The sequence below is a fragment of the Mesocricetus auratus genome, unplaced genomic scaffold (assembly GCF_017639785.1).
Source record: "Mesocricetus auratus isolate SY011 unplaced genomic scaffold, BCM_Maur_2.0 Super-Scaffold_100003, whole genome shotgun sequence".
NCBI classification, from domain to species: Eukaryota; Metazoa; Chordata; class Mammalia; order Rodentia; family Cricetidae; genus Mesocricetus; species Mesocricetus auratus.
In genome coordinates, this window is record NW_024429188.1 from 65340874 (window position 1) to 65361195 (window position 20322).

Genomic DNA, 20322 nt, shown 5'->3' on the forward strand with positions numbered 1-20322 from the left:
TTGTGCTCATGTCTAAAACTCTCATTGAAACTCCTTTCATATATATATGTATATATAATATATATGTATGTATATTGAGATTATAAGATAATTATGGCATTTCTTCCTCCATATTCTCCATGTATGATAATCACACTTCTTTTTTTTTCTTCGTGGCCTCTTTTTCTTTAATTGTCACACACACGTGTATTCCTAAATACATAAATATAATATATTCCATATGAGCAATATTATATACATATGTTTTCAGTATTTATTACTTGGTACTGGATAACTAATTGGTGTTGAGACTTCAAAGCTGTATCTTCTGACATTTCTTTTTTTTCAATCCCTAAATAGAGAGAAAAACAAGGAACATAATGTTTTTTCATTTACTTCTCAGCCAGCCAATATTGTTTTTCCACTTTTGTTTTATTGTTTTATAGATTCTCTCATACAGATTCTGTAACTAGTTGTCTTTGTTAAGGTTTCTATTCCTGTGAAGAGACACCATAACCACAGCAACTCTTATAAAGGGAAAACATTTCATGGAGGCTGACTCATAGTTTCACAAATATTTTCATGATATTGTCCAGGCAGACATGGTGCTAGAGAAAGATCTGAGAGTTCTACATCTTGATTCTCAGGGATCTACAACACCTGTGTTCCACACTGGCCAAGTCAGCCTATGAGATCCAAAAGGCACCTACTCAAATAAAGCAGTAGCTCTGAATAGTGCCACTTCCTATGGGCCTAGCATTTAATCACATGAGTCTATGGGGATCATATCGGTTCAAATCACCACACTAATTATTATTAATTTTCCCCTTTCAAAATCATGATTATAAATGAAAGGAAATTTAGAAACCCAGATGATAATTTACTGAGACAGTAAATTACAGTTCAATTAAGAGAACATGATCAACATTTAACCCTGTTATATCAATTTAATGCTAAAGTATTATCTGTGTTATAGAGATTCCTTCATCAAGAGAAGAATAGCTTTTATTTGACCTGAAATTTAAGGGTAAACTGATAATACATATTGTTGGATATCTCCTATAGCAAACATGTATAATGTGATTTGAACCATAGAGGAATGTTCAGTTGACTACAAAGGTAAACCAATGAGAAAAGGTGATCAATTATTTTTTCTTCTTTTGGAAAATCAACATGATGTCAGTATATTTGGTATGTTAGATTGTGATCATCCCAATCTGATAATGCTAGTGACTCTTAGGCCTTGTGTCATGAAACTATGTCCTTAGAAGAGAAGGTAAGATTTCCAGCACCATCCTATCCACTGTGTCTATCCCTCTTAAAACCCTTTCCAGGTTTGAAAAGAAAACCCCTCTTTACCTTTAAGATGCTTCTATTTGCTATTAATAATTGTAATTTTCCTTCTCAGTATTCTTTTTACTTCCAGGACTGATCTTGGTCTCAGACCAGTTTCGGGCTAGTAGGGCTAATTCCTGAAGCATATGTCTCCTCCTTCTCTGGAGCACTCATGGATGCTCCATTCTTATATTTAACAAGGTATAGGCCTATTCTTTGTGCCCAGAACCCCATGTCAATATTCAGTAAACAACATGATTAACTAGAGTTCAAGGTGGTCAGATATTGTTTTTCGAGGTTGAGCTCTACACTTCTCTTGTTGCATTCATTTTATTAAGACTCCTTTAAACACTTTTCTCCTCTCCAACTTCTCTTTGCCTGTAGAGGCATCGTAACCCTTAGGAATCTCACCACTGAACCAAAGTGTGTTTCTGTATCTTTGGTAAGAAAAACTTCTATGCTCCCTTCTCTGAGAAATCTCACAAACAATATTAAACATCTTGTGAAATATGTCAATAATCAAAGAACATGCCATTATCTGCTTACAACCAATGTGCTCTAAGTATTTCTCAACTTATTTATTTATTTATTTATTTATTTATTTATTGGTTTTTTGAGGCAGGATTTCTCTGTATCCTACAAATCACTATTTAGAACAGGCTGGCGTCTCCTGCCTCTGCTTTTTGAGTGCTGGGATTAAAGGAGAGCACCACCACTGCCTGAACTTATTTTTATTTTTATCTCACTAGTCTTCTTGATTTCATCTGAAAGCCTATGTTGTGCACCTTTAAGAAAACTTTATTGTTTCAAATACACTAAAGAAATTCTTTAGAATTGTTAATATAGATAAAACTTTTTAATCTTTAAACTTAGATGTTGATTACATCCTTTCAACACTGAAACTTCAAAAGCCACCAAATTCCATGCAAATAGTTATTTTTAGTGACGTCCAGTGTGGTTCAGTTTCTAAAGAGGAAGTGTGGAGTCAGCCAAAAGAAGAAAATTGACAGGAACTGAGAGTAAATCCAGATGGCTGACACTTTATTGAAAAAAGGTTATACCTTTTTTTCTCTATAATTGCACAAAGGATTAAGTGGGAGAAAGGGGGCATGTGAGCTGGGTTGTGACTTGAGATCAGGGATTAAGGAAGTCAGCACTGACCTTGATAAATTAATAGGCACAACAGTCATATGTTAATGGAACAGCCACATGTTCCTCTTGCCAGAGATAAGCAGGAAATTTCTTTAATCCCCTGATGGAAAGGGAACTTCTTAAAATGCTTCACCTTGGGCAAAGGACTTTCTTGGGGGATCAGACACTCTATTTTAGAATATTGCAGCTTTTTTGTATGACTTAGTTTATCCAAATAGTTAAAGCTTAAATTGAGCAAAGATGAAGCTAGACAAATATTATTTTGAACATGAGTAGACCGTAGGAATTTGTTTGACATGTAGTTTAAAAATTTACTAACAGTTTAGCAATACACAGCTGTCCCTCGGTAGCAGCAGGTTTAGGTACTAGAATCTGAGTCAAGTCTCTCCTAAAAAAATGGCCAAGTGTTTGCACACAGCTGCGGCACATTCCGCTGTACACATAGATCCTCTCTAGATTACTTATAATAGTGAACACAACTGTTCTTTAGTTATTATCATGTGGGGAGAACAGATACAAAACAGGTTTATATTTGTTTGGTACAAACACAAGTGTTTAAAGTATTTGTGGCCTCTAATTAAATAAATCTACATATGGAAGCCAAGGACACCAAAGACCAACTATAGCGGAGAAATTCAGATATTCAGACATAGGTATGTAAAGACACACAGTGTTTATATACACACTTTTCCTTAAATCTGTTCCTATTATGTGATTCAATACCAAAATAACCCTTGAACAGAAGGAGGGAATTTTTAAATTGTGATGATCAAATATACTGTATTTATCAAACAAATCTTATTTATGAAATGCACCTTATTTATCAAGGACACGGTACTTCTCTATATTTTCTTTCACTTTTGTGGGAGCAGGAAGAGTCATCATGCTATATGGTTCCACGGTGACAGGAATGTTTTTTCAAAGAAACATTTTGTTTAAGGCTTCTGCCATTTTATACATTTTCATTCTTCAAAGACTGCACAAAATTTCCCAAAGGAAAAACCATAAGAGAACTCCCGTAACAGAGAGAATTGTTAGAAATGAAAGTACAAAGGTGCTGTAGAATTGTAATATCAAAGTTGAAGTGCTAGAAGTTTGCCAAGAAGTAATGATCACCATGTGGTCCATGCCAGCTCCCCTCTTTCTTTTTTTTATTTAGATGTGAGGAAATCCCATGGAAAATATCTAATAGAGCTTGTAGGTTGTAGGAGGATGACTGGAAGGAGAAAAAGAAAATAAGAACAATTGCTAGAATAATGTCCAAATTGATGATAAATGACCAAAAATGTTTTTGTTCTGCCACAGCCCAGCTCACATGCTCCCTTACTCCCATTTAATCCTTTGTGAAATTATAGAGTACAAAAGGTGTAGCCTTCAATAAAGTGGCATGTATCTCAATTCACCCTCAGGTCTTGTGTGTCAGTCATTTCCTTTCCCATTTTACACCTCCTTTTTGGGACTTGAAACCCAAGGGACCTGGATCCTGGCAGCTTAGGGACTTTGACATGCATCTCATGATGGCCACAATAGATTGTGATCCTCTGAATGTATACTTTCTTTAATAAACTCAAACTTTATCATAATAGACTTTATCTAATGTTTAGAATAGAGATTTCTGAGGAAACTTCCACAAGATACAGACCCAACAATAACAAATTTGATGTCCTGTGAACATGACACAAAAGGAAAGTCAAGACATCAATGGGGGACATCTCACAAGCAATTGGACCCAGGCTACATACAGCAGTTTCAGTGATGAATCCTCTGTTAGACAACCAGGAATCTGTCATGGCTTGAAGTAGTGATTGAACCCAAAGAGTTTCAGATTTTCAATTCAGGAAAATTCTCTTTATTTATTTTATCATTTTAAGGAAGGTAATTTATCGAGGCTACATTTATAAGCTTGAACAAAGCATTGAAACCATGGGATGCCGGATATAATCATCACATATCTTTGATTTTTCTTTGAGACAGTGTCTATCTGTATAGCCTAGGCTAGTTGTAGACACACTTACTACCTTAGCCCCCTAAATGCTGAAATTACAGGCATGTACCATGGTATTTTGGTGTGTAAATCTTGGCTCTATTTTTTAAAGTAAAAATCTATTGTTTTTACTTTTTAGTTTTTATTTATTCTTTGTGAATTTCATATCATGGATTTCATCTGACTTATCTCCCCGTTCTCTCAAAACCTCCATCTACCCTTGCAACCTTCCCCCAAAATAAAATAATATTTAAATAAACAAGAAAAAACAAACAAAAAAATCTCAGTATGGAAGCTGTAGTATGGCCCAATGAATCACACATTATACCCTTTTTTCCATACATCTTTCCTTGTAATTGCTCATTTCAATGAGTCTTTGATCAGGTTTGAATCCTCTGACTTCTGCTACTCTATTGATATTGTGCGCTCATTAGGAGTCCTCTTGAAAATCTTGTTGTTGTTGTCCTGTGTCATGGAGATCCTGCTCTTTTGCATCTGTAGGTTAGTCCCCTTCACATGCTACAGCAGTTAAGAGATGAGGTGGATATTTGGTTCTGGACGTGGGTGGTAGCTGGGTTGATCAGCCCATCAGTGTTTCCTTATCCTCACTATCTACATGATAAAGTAAAAGTATAAACCAGATGCAATTATATTAGTTTCCCCCTCTCTTCTTCCACATACCCCTCCCATGTTTGAAGCCCCTTCCCATAGTCATGATTTCCTCTTCTTTAATCATTGTGTTGTATATAAATATAAACATCAATATAAATGTAAATGACTTAGCACATAAATACAACCACATGAGTCCATTTAGCATTGCCTGCATGTATATATTTCTGGGGCTTACTACATGATTTTGTATAACAAATCATAGTGCTTATTCCTGAGGATACTAATTTTTTGGTTCTCTTGGTAGTCAATTGCCTACAGGGAACTCGTAGGCTGAGTGGAGTCATGTGAGATTTCTATTATCTACATTAGGATGACAGCTGTTGCTAGGATTGCTCAGATTTAAGCAGCTACACTGTTATGGGTTTTCAAGCTGCATACCTTTTCTTTATTATTTCAAACAATTTGACACAATTCAGGGGAATACTTTGCTTATAATTACTGCTTATTTAGAGTACAACCCCTGATCTCTCTGATAGAAATTATGCACATGACAAAGGTTAGTGATAGGATAAATTTTTTTCTGAGAATTCTTTGGGAGCCCCAATTTGAGACAAATATTTGGGTTTAAGTAGAAGATAAGATAAGCAAAGCGTCCAGTCAACAGAGAGCTCTCACTTCAAACAATGCTTAGAGGATCCTGAGAAGGAACGATCCTCTCCTCAGATTGTATCTCCAGACTGCACTGCTCTCCACCAAACCTCAAACTGCATTCTGCCTCTGTCTTCTCCTGCCTTATATCATTTTCTAGTTCTAGGACTAAAGGAATGTCATCACCAGTGCTATAATCAAAGGTGTGAGCTCTGGGTTCTCTTTCAGACTGATTCACTATCATGCAGCCGAGGATGGCCTTGAACTCACAGAGATCCAACTGCTTCTGTCTTCCGAGTGCTGGAAATAAAGATGTGGCCACAACTGCCTGTCCTCTATGATTAACTAGTGGCTTAGGTGTGTGGCTAGCTAGTTGCTTAATGTGTGTGTGTGTTTACCGGCTAACTAGTGACTTAGCTCTTAACTAAGTGTGTGGCTTACTAGTAGCTTAGCTCTGCACTCTGATCTTCAGGCAAGCTTTATTAGATCATAAACAAAGTATCGCACAACTTCCCAGTCATTTCATGTGTTTTATAACACAGAAGCTCACCAAGTCATTTTATGAGTGGTTTCTAAGTTTATAATGTACAATGCCTCATCTATTCCTAGATATTAGTAGATTAGCTATACATTCTAGATTTGTTTCTATTCTTGGTCTTTGTTTTGCTTTTGTAATAAAGAAGTTTTTAATTGTATTTAATAATACTTATTTATCAACTGAGATAACCATGTTTATTTCCACTTTTGTTTACCTAATACTAAGAATTAACACCACTTCGTGGTTTACAATATTGCAAATGCCACTGAAGCGGGTTATCTCTTATTTGTTTAATATCTTCCGAAAAAATCATCTAGGATACTAAATTACTGACTAGCATTAACATGAGAATTCTTGACTAAATTCTTCTATAACTTATTTCATATGAATGCTTGGTAACAAAGTCTCTTTTCTGGAAAACTCTACTAATCATTTTTTTAAACTACCTAAATACTCCCAGTAGTCCCTTTTCACATGTTAATTTTTGCAAAGAAGCATTGTCTGACAATGCTCTGTGATCTAGACCAGATCTTCCTCTGTACAGGTTTTAATAGTCTGTGCCTTTTAAAAAATTATTTCTTACAATTGTCACTTCTACCATAAATTCAGTCTCTCTGGCTTCAAAAACCAAAACTTTTCATGAAAGAAAGCAGCATGTCTTTGTTTTGCCCTGCTTTATTTTTGTATTTGGATTGTTGCATGAAACAGTTTTTGATTTGTTATCAGTTCAATGAGTGAATGAAATTCCTAATCTTCACTAAGATCATTATGATTCCAATCATGGAAAATGATTTTCTTTACGAAACGTTTATTTTTGTGAAATTAGAACAGCATTTTACTGAACAAATTGTGTTTCTTAAACACTAGAGAAATTTTCTACTCAAATTGCATCAAATAAAGGCTTTTCAAAGTTGAAAAGCTTACCTATCACAGACAGACATTTAATCGACCCTAACACATGCTTTTACCTTTGAGACTTTTGTGTAAATGGGAAAGTAAATTGCAGTTGTTTCAGTGAATAACACTTCTTTTAGGAATGCTTGGAATTGAACCCATAGTTCAACGCAATTACCAATAAATGAAACCAATGTTGCACAGATCATATGGACTGACATAAGTTATTGCTTGAATGATGAAATTTTTTTGGCATCAGCTCTCATCTTACATGATAGTTAATTTGTATAATTTCTCTTCTACTTGGAATTTTTGACTTAGATTCTCTATTGATTTGTACTTAATTTGTTAATATCTAAAGTTTGGAAAAGAAAAGGCAGAGATAAATAAAGTAATTATATTATAATCTAAAAATTAAATAATAATGAAGTCAAAAAAGTGCTCATGATATTAACAAATCAAGTACATGCCTTCTCTCTCTGTCTCTCTCTCTCTGTCTCTCTCTCACTGTCTCTCCAGTAGTATTTTCAATCTTACCTTATTCAACCACTATTATTTTATTTTAGTTCAAGGAAGTTATTTTAATGCTGTTAAATGTAAAATGTATTGCTTCATCATGATATTCTTTTTGAATAGCTTTAGGAAGGAGTAAATAACAGCCACACCCTCAAAAAAAGAAGATAGACTAGGTAATAGTGGCCTCTCTAGTCTTGTATTTTTCTTAACCTTAATTAAACTCCTAACAGATGCCTTTACTATAGTGCGTCTCATCTGAATTCTTCTCTTTCTGGAGTAAAAGGAGTAAAAACACTTGACATTGTTACAGCAGTTGCAGTAAGATTAAACTACAAGCCTCTTGACAATATTTTCTGAAGGTGTGTGTGTGTGTGTGTGTGTTTGACCAAATATGTAAAAAATATCTATCCACAATGTAATTCAATTAGGATAATTAATCTAGCAGAAAAGAGTTCAGTGAGTCTGCATAATGACAGTTTAAGGCTAACCTGGAGACATAAGGCCCTGTAAGAAAAATCCCTTAAAGAAATGGTAAACCAAATAAACAAGCAAAAAAATATTACATTAGTGGTACATAAGTACATAAAATATATTTGATTGTGAAAGCATAAAATATAGTGTGAAGCACCACAGCTTGCATTTTTTTCCGGTGGCTACACTTAGTGTATAGAAATTCGTTAAGTTTTACAGTCTTTGTTTCTGGAGGATTTTGGGGTGTGGGAGGTGTGTCTGAGTGTGTGTTTTATTTGCTTTTTGCAACATTTTTAAATAGAAAAATTAAATAAAGTTGAAAATAGATAAATGTGATACTTTCTACTTCTTAAATGATCTGGGGTTTTTTATTTGTTGTATGTTTTAGTAAGACTTTGGACCTAGGAGCTTGAAACAAAACTTTGGTGTGCTTCTGGAGAAATGCATATTCTTAATAATTGAGCCTTTTCTCCAGCCCCAAACGAGAACCTTCTCTGACATGGACTTGAACCTGGGCCAAGTACAAGGAAAGCACGGAATCCCAATGGCTAGACCAGCAGGGATTCCTGATGAAGGTCATTATGATTGAGTTCCATGGAATCTTAAAGTAGTTTTAATTTAAAAAATAGCTTTTGCTTTTTGCCTAATTACATTCACTTTTGCCAGCATTTGCTGAGGCATTCTACCATTGGCATTAGAATGTACTTACTTTGGATTCTAATAGAGACTGATGAAGAGCTGAGACATCTAGCTTAGGGGCATGTATCTTGTAAACCGTAATCCTCTGTCGGATGTACAGTTGGTAAAAAAAGACTTTCAAACATTCAGTGGACTGCCTCTTCACTCAATAAATTGTTTTCTTCACTATACTGAAACATTTTATTTTTATGAAATTCTATTATTTATATTCCAAAATTGTCCTACTCAAATTTATAGTTGGTTTAACTACCCCTTACCACAAAGTTCTCAAATAATTTGGGTTCCTAACTCATTTTACAAGAACTTCATTCGGTTCCTTTTTTCATTCTTTCACAAATACGAAGTGTTGTGCACATGTCACTATAATCTATCATTATTAATACATTTTATTTATGACAATTTTAAACAATATTTTCATAGTACGCTTCTTAAAAGAGTATGGGGATGACCCTGTATAATGAAAATCACATTATTGAGCAATTCTATTCTTTATAAAGAGCCAATTAACAATAATTATTTTGGTTTAGTTAATGAACCACTGTACTCTTATCTTCACATGAACAAAAGGTATTCATATGAGACGTCATTCTTCTTTTTTTTTTTTTTTTGGTTTTTCGAGACAGGGTTTCCCTGTATTGTCTTGGAGCCTGTCCTAGAACTCGCTCGGTAGACCAGGCTGGCCTCAAAGTCACAGAGATCCGCCTCCCTCTACCTCCCAAGTGCTGGGATTAAAGGCGTGCGCCACCAACGCCCGGCGAAACTTCATTATTCTTATCTGAATCATTTCTATTATTTAGATGTAATAATTTTAATGGAAACAAAACTGCTCAAAAATCACCTTGATAACTAGTCTATAAAGAAAAAAGACGTATTAGTGATAACATATTTTGGTTTTGAATTTGGAAATTACGGTCTCACATAAAAAATTGCAACTTTACCATGAAAAACAGATCTTGTCACTCAGATAACCTTAGAACTTAAATTATTAAACTGCATTTGCTGCTGCTCCTGAAAGAACAAAAGCAGACAACTTCATAATCTTTCAACACTACATATTGCCAGTAAAGTAACCAATATCAAACAATCCTACAAACCAAGATTGTGAAGCAAATGAGTTGAATTTTTGTTCTCATTCAAATGCTGCTATACGTCTAAAAGTATGTATCAGTAACTGCTATAGCACAGATCATAAACCATTGACTACTTCTCTTTCTCAGATATCAGGCAACATCACTCTGCATCCTTCCTTTCTCTAGATTTTTTCCTTTAGATTCTGTCTTGATGCTTATGCTTGGCCAGCCTAAATTACATGCTGTGGAAAAATCTGGCGCCCCCACACATATTCTCCAGATATATGAAGACAAACCAAGTGTCCTAATTTACCTAAAGGATGCTACCATACTGTACATCCTGGTTAACTTTCCTAATTTCCCATATTAACCTATGTCTCCCTCTGAATGTCTTATCCGGGGTATGGGAGGAAACTCTTACTTCAAAGCCTATTTTCAGGTTTCCTCTGGTACTGTGATGTAACACTGCTAATATTTTCATAATATTCCCCTATTTTAAGACTTAATTTTTGACTCCTATGGTCTACATGAAAGTTCTTTTCAAAACATAGTTTCAATTCTGTCCCTTTCCTAAAGTAACAAACCACACATGTCTTGCTTGTACAATAATATACAAATCTAATTTATGAAACTGCATTTCTTATTATTGAATTGACATCCTTTAACGTAGAATAGAATTTAGTAAACTTGTCAAATTTAAGGAATCTTAAGTGTTACAGTAAGCTAGCGCTGTCAATAGCCTTCAAGATCACTGAAAAACATGTTCAAAATCCTGCTTTCACACAGTGTCTGATGCATTCAAATCCTTGTATACCTCTCATAAATTATAAGACTTTCGTTATGTAACTTCTTCAGTTCCTTATATTATAATTTTTTCTGTGATTTATGTAGAATGACTCATACTTTAACATTAACAGGTAACACCCTTTTAAAAGAATTATGATTTTAGAAAAATCCATGGTTTACATGGATTTCTCGGTACAGTAAGCTTTGTTAGTACTTAATGAGATTGTATAAATTTGGTTTTGTCATGGAATATCTGGTTTTCTCTATCTATGGTAATTGCTAGCTTTGCGGGTTACAGTAGTCTGGGCTGGCATTCTTGTTCCCTTAGTGTTTGTAGGACATCTGACCAGGATCTTCTGGCATTCATAGTTTCCATTGAGAAATCAGGTGTAATTTGGATAGTTCTGCCTTTATATTTTACTTAGCCTTTTTCTTTAGCTGCTCTTAATATTTTCTCTTTATTCTGTAGGATTTATGTTTTGATTATTATGTGGCAAGGGAACTTTTTTCTGGTTCTGTCTATTTGGTGTTTTGTAAGATTCTTGTATTTTAATAGGTATATCCTTCTTTAGATTAGGGAAGTTTTCTTCTATGATTTTGTTGAATATATTTTGTGTACCTTTGAGCTGTATTTTTTCAAAGAGTATAATAATGAATTCCAGAATATTTTCAGAATCAATGAAAAATTTCCAAAGAAAAACTCAACCAATTTGTAGTTAATGATGCTGTAGTATCCCTATTGTAAGATGGAAAAGAATTACATCAGTGCCTAAAAATCAAAATTAGTATTAACCATAGACCAAAATACAGTTTATTTAGCCTGACAAAATGTCAGTATTATTTAATTCTTTTTTCCTGACATTAATTGACAAAATCTTGTTTCCATATATTTATGTATTATATTTAAATTTCTTATGGTAAACCCCATACCTTCCCTCAAATGTATGATGTGATATATAGTTCCATAGTTACCTGTGCCCTTCATGAGGATGTTTTCTCTGGGCAGAACAACTTTGCTATAACTGAATTACACATCAAGTTTTGACCCAATTTAAAAAACAAAAAATCCTATAATCAACAGTGATGACTATCAGAATTTTTTCCAGAAATCCAGGTATCAGAGTATTCATAGTCGCTTGAATATACTGCTGCTAAGTGTTAATTCACTATACTAAGTTGTTCATACATTTTTCTTTCCAACAAATTTTAAGTTCTCTACAGCTAAACCATCTTATTCAATTTTGCACTGTCTATCAAAGTACAAAATATGTAATATGCAATAGTCAATTTTTGTTGAATAAGTGAATAGAACAGAAATTCACAATAATAATAGCCATTACCTATTGCCTCCTCAGTTATGTCCTTGTTGATAACTCTGACAATTTTTAAAATTTCGAATACCTTTAAAAAAAGTAACTTAGAGTTGTTCCAAAGGATATTGAAAAACAGATTAAATTATTTACTTGGTGAGGTTATTCTGAAATTATGTTAAGAAAGTATAAAAAGAGACATAAGGAAATCATTTAAAATATGTATGTTCAGTGAGGCCATAATCACGGCATGTGTACATTAATAGTAGTTGAGAATTCTGAGATGTAGTGATTAATTTAAATTTCAACATGCCACAAATTATAATTACCTGAGTAGGGAAACTCAACTGAAAATTACCTGACTACTGTACCTGATGTGGAAAGCACCAATTGTGAATTACCCATTTTTGAAGCAGTCCAGATAAAAAGGTTATGGTAGAAAGATTGTCTTCCTTTTGCGCCTTTGTCTTTCCTGCTTACACCTGACTTGATTTACCTTGTTGCTAGTGCTGATTAATTCTCTGGTATCAGATACGGAACTCTTAGGCTTCCATCTTTAACTATGGACCATCCCCTATCCAGGAATCTTCCAGAATTCTTGGCATCAGGTTGTGACTACTGATTTACTGATTATAAGCTGAGTAAGTATTGAGGTGTTGGATTCTCCAGTATAAGTCATTTACACACACACACACACACACACACACACACACACACACACACACCTTCCTATCAGTTCTGCTTCTCTGGAGAATCCCAATACAGATGGTATAGAATTTCAATTGCTCTTCCCAACTAAATTGAGATGATGATTTTATTCACCAGCCTGCAACAATCATTGATTAAACATAGTCTGGATGGAAGAAATTTTCCAAAATTAACATCTTGCCATCCATTTATGCAAAATGGATTCCAGTCACAATTTCTTGTATTAAAACTGACTGGCCTGCACATAAAAGCAGGATGCTAAAAGTGAAGGAATCAGAGTTTGTAAGTTTAAGGATACTTCTTTTGAACCAATAATTGTACATATTATAAATATTCCATTTGTAAAAGACTGTGTAATCAATTTTTGGAATTTATAATAGCATTGATTTCTGAGGTACAGAGTGATATTGTGATTTATTAATATAAATTATTGCATTGTTATATGCACATAAAGTATGTAACAGATCTGGTCACTTTCTTCACTTAAGTTTCCTGTGTTGGGTCCAAGTCTTAGTTTGATACCAGATGACATTTATGACATTTGTATGTTTGTTTTCAATTTTTTTAGTTCTATTTTGTGAATTTTCACGAATTACAACTTATTTTTGTTTATACCTATTGTCTTCATTGGGGTTCTTATTGCTGTGAAGAGACACCATGACTATGACAAACTAATCTAATTAGGGTGGCTAACTTACAGTTTTTGAGGTGTAGCACATTATCATCATGATTGGAAGCATGGTGATGTGCAGGCAAGCACGGTACTGGAAGTAACTGAGGTCTGATATCTTACAAGCCACAGGAAGTAAACTGACAAACTTCTTCCAACAAGGCTATACCCACTCCAAAAAGCCACGTCTCTTAATATTCCCATTGCTTATGAGATTATGGGGGCCAATTAAATTCAAACCACCAGACCTATCAAAAAAGCATTCTTTGTATGAATTGAAACCTTGTCATATTTTTATCATTTTTAACAATTCTGTTGGAATATTTTCAATGTGTAGAATCTTTTGATCAAAATACAATAGGTATTTCACTTCTTGTTTATTTGCCATTTCCTTTTTCCAATTGTCTGATTAAGAACTTCTAATAGTACATTGAATATAACTCTCAGGAGTAGGCACGACTGTTACATATTTTACAGGAAATACTTGTAACATTTTGCCATTAAATATGAGAATTGAGGATGCCATACTTTATTGTATTCAGGTATAGTCCTGTATTTAATCTGTGAAGAGTTTGTTATTTATTATAATAATAGGATATTGATTCTTGTTCAAAAAATTTTTTTCTGTGATGCATTTATTTCCTAGGGGACTGTAGAACTCTCCTCTCCTTCCTCCCCTCCTGTTTACAACCTGGGCCCAAGGTAAGGAATTTGGCAATAAACTGCCAAGAGGATGTGTTGTTCTACCACAGGCACAAATTCAGTATTACAAATTCATCATCAGACAAAATATCAAACTATAAGCAAAAATAGACATTTTTGTATAGTAAGTTAATATTTCAGCTATATATTATGGCAATAGAAAGCCAACAGAACGATGACTTGAGAGATGGAACAGTTTAGGATGACACATATGATAAAGTGGAAAAATGTGGAATTACTTTTCAGTGAGTATGAAAAAACAAGGAACAATAGGACAAAGATAAAATTTTATATGTAAAATTGAAAAGATAATACAAGCAGAGTGTCTGAAGATGAACATGTTAGAATTAGTGGAGATAGAGAATACATATTTAAATTTAAAATATCATCAGCAAACAGTGTAAGCAACTGGATTAGAGGCCATGTGTGTTATACCATGGCAACAATCGTTAATGAAATATTGCTCAAGCTCTGATATTTTATTAAAGGAACAATTTGAGAAGAAATTTTAAGACACAGAGTTACTTAGGCAATCAGATGGGCATTCTTGGCTACACTTATTCACATTTATACTTAGATGAGCAGATTGGAGAAATTTAATCAGAAAATAACACTTGAAGATGTAGCTGACACAAATGGTTTCACTGAGGACATCAGTGCCATTAAAAATAGGTTAATTGTTTTGTAGAAGGATATTAGGAAACATTTCTGGATGGTATATACAAAATTTACAATGTCATAGTCAATATAAGCTCAGGGATGCAGAAATTCAAATTTTTTAAAAAGACTTTCCAGAACAGTAAGTTTTTGGATAATTTTTTCAGGCCCCGTCTTTACCCAGGGTTTCCCTAGAAAATTGTTTTCGTATATTCAACTAGCACATCACTTAGAAGCCATTGCAAAAATATCTCAAGCAACCCAGGGATAGATTTTGATTTTCCAAATGAGACAGCACATATTTAATTCAGTGCAGGTTTTAGGGACATGTTGAATGCTAGCATTACGGGGACACTGAGAAATCCACTGAAGTTTTAGAGGGAAATCTGACAGACTTGGCAATGTGTTATGCAATCACAATTCCTGCCAGCAGACTGAAAGAACATTGCAAAGAGATATAAGAGTGAATATGAATCTTAGAGACCCCAGGGGGTTAGAGATGCTAGGAATATGTAAAGGCCTGCTGAGGGCCAGGATGCAGAGACACTCTGAAAAGCCAATAAATCAAGTAGAACACGAGTGTTCAAGTTTAGTGCCTATATGATAGGCAAGTAGTTATAAAATTTATTGTTTGGTGTGCTGGAGTTTATTGCTGTTTTGAGCAAATTCATGCATATTCCACAACTTTTCCCTTTGGGTATAAGAACATTTATCATCATATTTTGGAAGTATCTAACTTCGGGTTTTGATTTCTTAGAGGTGTTTATAGTAGGTTTTGCCTTGAGTGTTTAGAATGACTTTAGATTTGAATTATTGAACAATGCTAGAACATTTAAGACATTTTAATGACACATGGAGATGAGCTAAATTGATTTTTCTTGGTGAAATATGCATGAGATTTTAGGAGTCAGGAGGATAATGACTCATCTTGATCTTTAATCTTTCTCCAAACTCCATGTGTTGAAGGATATTTCCAAAAATTGCTGCTCGTGGGAGTGAGCAGGAATTTTGAGCTAGGTTCTAGTATGACAGTTTATATAATTAGAGGAATACTCTTGAAGGAGACCACATAGCTCTGATTTCCTTGTTTTCCTATCATTTTGTTTTTACATTCTGATCTTAAAGATGGCATTTGTCATGCACAGCCACAATTGTCTGTTGATTCAACACAGCCCCAGAATAAATAAGAATAAAACAGAATAATAATAACCAAAGAAAGATTTCCTCCTTATAAATTGATGATCTCAAATGATAGTTACAGGAACAGAGAGGTGACAAAGATAAAACATGTGCAGGGAAGTACAGGTTACTGTGTAATATTATGAATGTGACATGAAAGAAGATTTTAGCTAATGTAATAGGTAAACTATTTTACGAAAGTTGGCTATAACTTAAATAATGAGAGAGACAATGAGCTAGCATTCATAAAGGCTCATTGACCAAAATAAGCATTGGGTTGGCTTGAAAGACAGTTAATTGATATACAAAGACAAAATGTATGTTGGTAATTAATGGCTAGAACATGCAGAGATTTCTTTATCTAAGTGTAAGAAAAACACATTCAAAATCAGGCTAATATTTCAAATATCACTTTGTCAAAATAGTCAAGAATAAATGCTACTAGACAATTTGGGGGCAGTACTTTTCTACCTGAATGAGCACAGCAATACGTGGAATGATATTAAGGAATCTTTAGGAAGTGAGAGGATCTGAGAGCTTCTTATTTGTTTAAACACCTGACAGTTTCATAACAAATTTGAGATGGAAGGGTGGAAAGGAAATGTCAGAAAGATGACTCCTTTAATTGGGATTATCATATAGCATGTATAGCATGGGAATACTGTAAAATCAAGTGAACAACGTTTTGGAATGTTCAGTGGATAAATTCAGAATTTGGTACTGAGAAATTATCACTTGGTAAAAGAATAAGACTAAATTAAAAAGATGTTACTTCATATCCTTATCTGAATATCTGTTTCTGGGTCGCAAGGGCTCCTTGGGGGAGGGGGTGAGAAGGGGCAGCATCAATGGCACAGACACGTGGAGTCAGGTGAAAAGAAAAAGAGCAGAGTTGTTTCTTTAGCAACAGAGAAAACCTTCTATATCTTCCCAGCACCCAGGCATTCTGATCTGTTGACTTTGTGTGTTTACCCCTCACTGGCTAGCACAATCAGGACCTCTAACAATGCCTGTTGCTAGTTCACAGGCTGAAATTTTGTATAAATGTCTCAAAAATCTGGGGGCACACTGATGTTTCAGTTATCAATAGTGCTTTAGCAGATCACTGCTTATATCAATGAAACAAGATGGATCTTTGAGAAAAATCAGTAATATTGATAAATCCTTAGGTAAATTAATTAAAAGACACAGAAGAAGATCAAAAATTAATAAAAACTAACGAGGAGAGATAAGAAACCTAGGGAACCGTAAGGACATATTTTAAACATCATAACTCCAAACTGAAAACTTAAAAGCAATTGATAAATTTCTTGATGTTATCACCTACCACAATTAAATCAAGATCATATAAGTAATTTAAACAGATTTTAACCACTAGTGAAATAGAAACAGTAATTAAAAGACTTCCAACCAAAAATTGCACACAGGCATATGATTTTTAACACAAGAATCTACCAAACTTCTGGTGAAGAATTAATGTCAACACACTTCTTTAGTTCCTGCCTCCAGGTTCCTTCCTTGACTGCCCTGTGTAATAGACTGCTATGAAGAAGTGTGACATTAAATTTACCCTTTCCTCTTCAAGTGCAATTTTGTCTCAGTCTTTTATTGTAGCTATTGAATCAATAACTGAGAAACTATAAAAGACACATTTCAGATTAAATGCAACTCATTGAAATAGGAAAAATTTTTCTAAAATTCATATGACAGCAAAAACCCAAGATGTCCAAAGCAATCCTCATAACAAATAATAATAATTAATGGAGTTCCATTTCATATTGCAAGATATTCTATAGAGATATAACAACAAAAACAATATTGTACTGACTTGAAAATACACATATAGACAAATAGAATAAAATAGAAGACCCATATTTGAATATAATTTTCCTTGTTGATTCTACTCATTTCAAGATGAAAATCCTAAATTTTGAGTCTTTATTAATTTATCTGTCCTGCTCTGGCAGTTTAAAAATATGTATTTTGCCACACTTGGATGGAGTGTCCTATTAAACTTTAAGAACTAATAACTTTCTATGGCTTAAGTCTTCTGTTGAGAATAAACCAGTACAGAACATCTGAAGCAGATGTAGATTCACCATACTTTTGTACATCTTACAGGGAGGACTAAATGAATACTTCCTCACTTCATCACTTCATGTCTTTTGCTAATTTTAATTCTACAACTTTGTGTTCTTTTCTGTACTTTATTGTTTACCTTTAGTTAAATACTTATTTTCATTTAATGTTTTAATTAATTTTTATTTGTATATTATAATCAATAGCTCATTAGAATAATCTAGTTTCTATTAATGTCAACTCTGTTTATCTTTTTTATATATTTTATTTTTAAATTTACATTGAAATTAGAAACAAGGTAGCTTCACATGTCAATTCCAGGTCCCTCTCCATTTCCCTTGCCTCCTCCCATGCCCTCCTACCAACCTCTGCAATATCTAATTTGTTAGATATTAGAATTGCTGCCCCCGCTTGTTTCTTGTTTCCATTTGATTGGAAAATCTTTTCCCAAACTTTGACTCTCAGGTAATTTCTGTTTTGAGGGTGTGGTCTGTTTCTTGTATGCAGCAGATGGATGGGTTCTGTCTTCAGATCCATTCTGTAAGCCTGTGTCTTTATATGGTTGAGTTAAGGCCATTAATATTGAGGGATATTAATAACCATTGATTGCTAATTCTGCTTTGATTTGGAATGGTTTTTGTTGACGGAATTATGTGTGAAATTACACCCTTTTTTCCTTTTGGCTGTTGGTAAAGTGGGATTATCTAATGTGTTTGTTTTTCTGGTTGTAGTTAACTTTCTTGAGTTGGAGTTTGACTTCCAGAACTTTCTGTAGGGCTGGATTAGTGGATATATTTTGCTTGAATCTACATTTTTCATGGAATATCTTGGTTTCTCCATCTATAGTGATTGCGAGCTTTTCCAGGTATAGTAGTCTGGGCTGGCATCCATGGTCTCTTAGTGTTGGAAGAATATCTATCCAGGACCTTCTGGCTTTCAGAGTTTCCATGGAGAAGTCAGGTGTAATTCTGATAGGTTTGTCTTTATATGTTACTTGGCCTTTTTCCTTAGCTTCTCTTAATATTCTTTCTTTATTCTGTATATTTTGAGTCTTCAATATTGTGTGGATAGGGGACTTTTTTGTAATCCACTCTATTTGGTGTTCTGTAAGATTCTTATACCTTCATTGGCATGTCTTTCTTTGGGTTGGGAAAGTTTTCTTCAATGATTTTGTTGAATATGTTTTCTGCCTCTTTGACGTGGTTTTCTTCACCTTCTTTGATGCCTCACATTCTTAGGTTTGGTTATTTAATGGTGTCCCATATTTCCTAGATATTTTTTGTTAGGGATTTGTTGGACATATGATTTTCTTTGGTTCAAGAATCCATTTTTCCTAGTGTAACTTCAACACCTGAGATTCTCTCTTCCATCTCTTGTTTTCTGTTGGGATTGCTTTTATCTGTAGTACCTGACCATTTGAACAGCTTTTCTTTTTCCAGCCTTTATTTAGATTGTGTTTTTTTTAATTTTCTCTATTTCAGTTTTTAACTCTTGCACTGTTTGAATTATTTCTTGCAATTTTCGATTTATCTTATTGTCTATTTGTTGAATTTTATGGATTTTTTGGTTTGTTTTTCTTCCATTTCTTGCATTTTTGGTTTGTTTTTTCTTCCATTTCTTGGCCTTTTTTCGCCTGCTGTTCCTATCATTTCTTGCATTTTTTGGTTTGTTTTTTCTTTCATTTCATGCATTTTTGATTTGTTTTTTTTTTAATTTCTTTAATCGCCACCAATGCTCGGCTTCCATTTCTTACATTTTATGGTTTGTTTTTTCTTCCATTTCTTGCATTTTTGGTTCATTTTTTCTTCCATTTCTTGCATTTTTGGTTCATTTTTTCTTCCATTTCTTCAAGGGATTTTCCTATATTCTCTTTTAGGGACTCTCATTTTCAGGAAGTTGATTTTTATTTTATTTATTTTTAAATTTAAATTTAAATTAGAAACAAGGTTGCTTCACAAGTCAGTTCCAGGTCCCTCTCTGTTTCTCTCCCCTCCTCATGTGCCCTCCATCCAAGCCTCCACAATATCACCTTATTTCCCCAGGCATGGTGAGGCCCTCCATGGGGGTGTCCATAGTATGTCATTTCTTCGAGGGCAGGGCCTAGATGCTACCCCAAGAGTTCAGGGTGAGAGAGCATCTCACATTGTTGAATGGGAGTCCAAAGTCCATTTGTATACCTGGGATACATATTGATCTACTGCCCAAGGCTCAATAGATTACCTATGCCTCCTCACTGACACACACATTCAGGGGGTCTTGATTAGTCCCATGCTGGATTCCCAAGCATCTGTCTGGGATTCAAGAGCTAACCCTTGTCAGGTCAGCTGTTTCTG